We start from the raw sequence: 6000 nt of genomic DNA, 5'->3' as shown, positions 1-6000 counted from the left end.
CACTTCTCACTTTTTTTTTTTAATAGATTTTATTAAATTCGGAGCCCTCTACTCTAATCTTTCTCCTCTGTATTAAGTTCAGATAGTTCTTAGATAGCATTTAAGATCAAATAAAAAAGAAAAAAACCTTTCCGTTCTGATTCTGTTAAGAGTTATGTTTTCTTTATTTTTTTTTCCTTCAAAATAAGTTTTATAAGCCCTATTAAATATAACACATGCTGGTTTCATTTGCTGTGATTCTGCAGAGATTTCCTGACAAGACAACACAGATAAGGCACTGGAAAAATTTAAATTTGGCCTATGTTTTTTCTAAACCCAAATATCACGAAAAAGTCCTCTTCCATAAAGACAGGATGTGACAGTGGTAAAATGATTATTTTTAGGCTATCAAATTATAACCAGTTATAGAAGCAGAAGTTAAAGTTACAAAAAGAATACTTAAAACTACATTTTCCTCCTTTTTCTCCTGCCCTTCCTTCCCCATTCTGTCCTCCTCTTCATCCCCATCTTCATTCTTCCCTGATGAGCACTGATGACCATACAGTAGCCTACACACCCTTTTCTGCTTAGAATTTCCAAAATAGAAAATCAGGGAATACTTAAGGGATGCATTTATAAAGAATCTAACAATGGAAACTGTTCAAAACTTTTCCAAATAAAATTTAGCTTCTGATTCAGTCCAGATTCTTTTTCATTTAAGTGGATGGATCAAAGTTAGGACCTCTTTAAATGAAATATTAAAAAGCAAAATCCTGAGAATTTAACAATGCTAAATACCTGCTGTTTTTTGTCTTTCCATTAGTCTCACAGCCAAAAGAAGATAGATGTATTGAACATGTAAATGTGCTTTGAGAGAGAGAGTTTATGCCTATTTACTGTTTTTTAAATTAGTGGACATTTTAAAGAGTTCTAAGTTCACAGCACAATGGAGTGGAAAGGACAGCTCATTCCTGTACACTTCATGTGTTTACACACGAACAGCAAATTGTGCATTTTTGATCACTGATGAACCAACATAGACTCATCATCGTCACCCAAAGTCTGTAGTTTTACATTATGGTTCACTCTATCATGGCATCTGGTCCCATCACTTCATGGCAAATAGATGGGGAAACAATGGAAAGAGTGACAGGCTTTAATTTTCTTGGGCTAAAAAATCACTGCAGATGGTGACTGCAGCCATGGAATTAAAAGTTGCTTCAGTTCTCCTGGGTTCCCTTACCCTACTGCTCTCCACCTGGGTGCCCTTTTGCAATAAAATCTCTTGCTTTGTCAGCACATGTGTCTCCTCAGACAATTCATTTCCGAGTGTTAGACAAGAACCCAGTTTCGGGCCCTGGAAGGGGTCCTCCTTCTTGCAATGAATGGCGACTCTGGTGGGGACTCTTCTTCGCTGAGACTGACATCCTGACCACTCGGGATACTCAGGGGCCAGCTTGCCTGCCAATGGACCAGACCCAGCGGCCACAACTGGGACCCTTTTGTCCCTGGTATCCTCCTGACATGGACAACTGGCCAGAGTGCCCTGACCAGTAAGGAACAATAGACTTTATTGACCTCTCTCCCCTTCCCTCTCTCTTTTCTCTCCTTAACCCTTCCTATCCTTCCCTGTTTTTCTAGTCCCCCGGTCCTGGATGCAGGAATCTGGTCGAAGGGCCCTCAGCCTGAGCTGAGGATTGGAGACGGATCACCTCCTCTTGGTAGAGAACTCGAACTCTGGTTCTGGTCTGGTCTGATTTCTGGTAGGGCCGAGTTCCAGTCCTCCCTTCTCTGGAAGCCCAGGGAAAAGTCCCATAATGCCTGGGTATCTGTAGGTGGCAGGAGACATCTGTAAGGCCCCCTTTCGCACCCCTCTCCCGCCTCCTCCCCCTTCTTCTTTCAACCTGGCTCACTTTCCTCCCTTGAAATCTTTGATGTTAGTACTTGGATCTGAAGTTCTGTGTCTCTATAGGAGGTTTTCTGAGAGACTGTATTCTTGTATTTAAGGGCTTCCCTGGTGGTGCAGAGGTTAAAGTGTCTGCCTGCAATGTGGCAGACCTAGGTTCAATCCCTGGGTTGGGAAGATCCCCTGGAGAAGGAAATGGCAACCCACCCCAGTATTCTTGCCTGGAGAATCCCATGGATGGAGGAGCTTGGTGGGCTATAGTCCATGGGTTGCAAAGAGTCAGACACGACTGAGTGACCTCACTTTCACTTTCATTTGCTCCTTAGAAGAAAAGCTATGACCAACCTAGGCAGTATATTAAAAGGCAGAGGCATTATTTGCTGATAAAGGTCCATCTAGTCAAAGCTATCGTTTTCTAATAGTCATGTATGGATATGAGAGTTGGACCATAAAGAAAGCTGAGCGCTGAAGAATTGATGCTTTTGAACTGTGGTTTTGGAGAAGACTCATGAGAGTCTCTTGGACTGCAAGGAGATCAAACCAGTCAATCCTAAAGGAAATCAGTCCTGAGTATTCATTGGAAGGATTGATGCTGAAGCTGAATACTTTGGCTACCTAATGCGAAGAACTGACTCACTGAAAAAGCCCCTGATGCTGAGAAAGATTGAAGGCAGGAGGTGAAGGGGGTGGCAGAGGATGAAATGGTTGGATGGCATCACTGACTTGATGGACATGAATTTGAGAAAGTTCTGGGAGTTGGTGATGGAGAGGGGAGCCTGGTGTGCTGCAGTCCACGGGGTCCTAAAGTGTTGGACATGACTGAACCACTGAACTGAACTTGGTGTTGTACATTCTGTGTGTTTTGACAAACATAATGTGTATCCCCCACTATAGTATCATTCAGAAAACTTCCACTTCTAAAAATCTTCTTCCAGAAATACCTTCACAGACTCACCCAGAAATACTCTTACCAGTTACCTCATATCTTATAGCTCCATTAAGTTGAAATGTGAAATTAAGTATCATGACAATATTTGCTTAAAATATTTATTTATATTTTAAAGACATTAAAAACAAAAACTTGGATTTTAATTTACTCATTTTCTTTTTGCTATTTTGGATGTTTTTTTGCTCATTCTTAAAGAACCATGTTTTCCTGTGCAATCAAATCTGTTTAGTCTGAAGAAGTTATTATAGTAATACTTCTTTTAGTGTAGATTTGCCAGCGATCAATTCTCTTAGTTAATTTTATAAAAAAGTGGTTGTTTTCACTTTCATTCTTGAATATATTCATTGGATATAGAATTCTAGATTGTCAGTTTTCTTTCAGCAATTTAAAAATATTGTTCTACTGTTTTTTGGTCCCCATAATTTTTGATAAGATGTTCATGGTTATTTGCATTTTTCTCTTTTTGTATTATATTTTTCTCTTAAATGATAACTGCAATAAATTTGGTGAACACTCATCATCTTGTGTAGATGTTAAAAAAATAGACAATAAATTTTTTTTCTTGTGATGAGAACCCTTAGGATTTACTTTCTTAACAACTTTCATATATAATGTATGGCAGTGTTAATTGTATTTATTTTGTTGTACATTAGGTCCCTAGTATTTATTTATCTTTTACTTGGAAGTTTGTAACTTTTTGGTTGCCTTCATCTGATTGCCCCTCACTCCAACCTGGGTTGACTTCGATGTTTATCTTTTGCTTTTAGAATGGCTCACGATTTCCTGATTCCTCAAATTTTAATAACTTTGGGTTGTATCTGCACATTATGGATTCACATGTCAGGACTCAGCACACCATTTTAGACCTCCAAAGACTGTTGATACTTTTTGTTTTAATATGCAACTAATTTAGTTAAACTCAGACTGGAAAGTCTGTGTAACTGGTGGAAGTTAAAATCTCAAATTAGTTCTGTTAGTTTCAGATGAGTTATTTGAGTGTATCCAGCATATATGATTTGGAGTTCTTACCCATAATTTATGAGTAAAGAATCAGCCTGCAATGCAGGAGACACAGGAGACACATGAGATGTGGGTTTGATCCCTGGGTCAGGAAGATCCCCTGGAGGAGGAAAATGGCAACCTACTCAATATTCTTGTCTGAAAAATTCCATGGACAGAGGACCCTGGCAGGCTACAGTCCAAAGGGTCACAAAGAGTTGGGCAGGACGAAACTCACACACTCTTTAGATTTCTGCCATCTAAAGTTGCTCCTCACTTTCTCAGGTCCTCAGATGAGCAGGCGGGAGGGCTTCCTGTCGGGGGTTAGTCATTCTACATCATGTCATGACTGTAGTTTGTGACAGCCCAAAGGAGTAAAAATGGAAAAACTCATCCTACTCCGATCCCTTATCCCAAATTTTGATATCCCGTCCCAATTTTTCTGTTTTGTTTATGCTGCAGACACCTCCTATCTTTTTCTGTTTTCTCCTATCTTTTTTTCCCAGTGGTTATGGTCATCTGTTGGAGAATTATTTTGTTAGGGACTTATTCCATCACATAAAAATGGCTCTTCCCTCCATTTTGACTACATTAAAAATTTTTTTTCCTCAGGTATCAACTAAATCACATAACAGGTTCTGGGAACACCAAGAGGTAAAAAGTTTAGGCATTGAAACATGGACTTTAGAGTAGAAAGACTGAGTTTCTATAGTGGTTCTCCACCTTAGTCATCCAGTTGGGCAAGATATTTAGCATTTATTTCTTTGTCTGTCAAGGAATAATCAAAAAACATAATGTAGAATGCTAGGCAGTGCTTTTCACATTAGAGGTACTCAGGTTATGTTAGTTTCTCTCACTTTGTGTAGCCCAACCAAGTAAGGAAGATTACATATATGAGGTAAATATAATGCAAAGAAATAGATTTTAACACAAGGCTATACAGAAGAGCAATGGAGAAGGACCATCTCCCACAAAAGGAAAAGAATTGGGAGAACTTACTGGAGAAGATATGTCCAAGCTGAGGCTTAGAGGATAAGTAGGAAGGACAGACTCAAAAGCACATATTTGGGAGATGAAATTGTTACAGGGAGAGTATAGGACTCATAAGTGGTAGGCTGCTGCTGCTGCTGCTGCTAAGTCGCTTCAGTCGTGTCCGACTCTGTGCGACCCCATAGACGGCAACCCACCAGGCTCCCCTGCCCCTGGGATTCTCCAGGCAAGAACACTGGAGTGGGTTGCCATTTCCTTCTCCAATGCATGAAAGTGAAATGTGAAAAGGAAGTCGCTCAGTCGTGTCCGACTCTTAGTGACCCCATGGACTATACAGCCTACCAGGCTCCTCCATCCATGGGATTTTCCAGGAAAGAGTACTGGAGTGGAGTGCCATTGCCTTCTCCGTAGTGGTAGGCTAAGAAGTAGAAAGTGTGGCTTGGTTGTTCATTCAAGATTTGAGACTTCATTTAGATGTAATAAAGAATCATTAGAGAATTTAAAAATAGGGAGTTGGGACTCAACTGTTATTTTGGGAAGATGATTTGGTCACAATGGAACTAGGGGGTGATAAGGTTAGAGAAAAGGATATTAGTTAGGAATTTCACATAGTATCAATAGCTATCATATACTGAGCATTAAGTATAGTATATTAATATAAGTATTACGTATTTGTACTATTATAGGTATTCAGTTTTTAAAATAGTTGTATCAATCATAAAGATTGAAATGCTGGGCTAGTTTTCAAACATAATTTCACTTGTTTTTTGCATAATGGCTAATCTTCACAATAACCTCTAGTGTTAAATGTTGCAATCTTAACCTTGTTTCATAAGTGAGGAAATTTAGGTTCAGAAAACCCGTAACTTGCCCAAGAACACACAGCCAATAAGAAACCAGGGTGGAGAACTGAGTTAAGTTCTGACTGAAACCAGTAGTTCAGGTGAGAAATGACAAGGGCATGAATTAGGACTGACTGAAGGACAAAATCTTTCTTTGTTTTCTGAATAAGGTTTGGTTTTGTTACTCTCAGAATCATTCTTCCATCCTTCCTTCAATTCATAATGTCACAGAATTAAGCTTCTGCTATTTAGGAATAATTGCTTAAGAACCACCATTGAAAAAGATGTGCCATTTATGAGACTTCTCAGCTTTCCGCTTCCTTCACCAGAGGAAA

The sequence above is a fragment of the Bos taurus genome, chromosome 15 (assembly GCF_002263795.3).
Source record: "Bos taurus isolate L1 Dominette 01449 registration number 42190680 breed Hereford chromosome 15, ARS-UCD2.0, whole genome shotgun sequence".
Classification (NCBI taxonomy): domain Eukaryota; kingdom Metazoa; phylum Chordata; class Mammalia; order Artiodactyla; family Bovidae; genus Bos; species Bos taurus.
The sequence above is the reverse complement of the archived record's forward strand: the minus strand, read 5'-3'. Positions refer to the sequence as shown.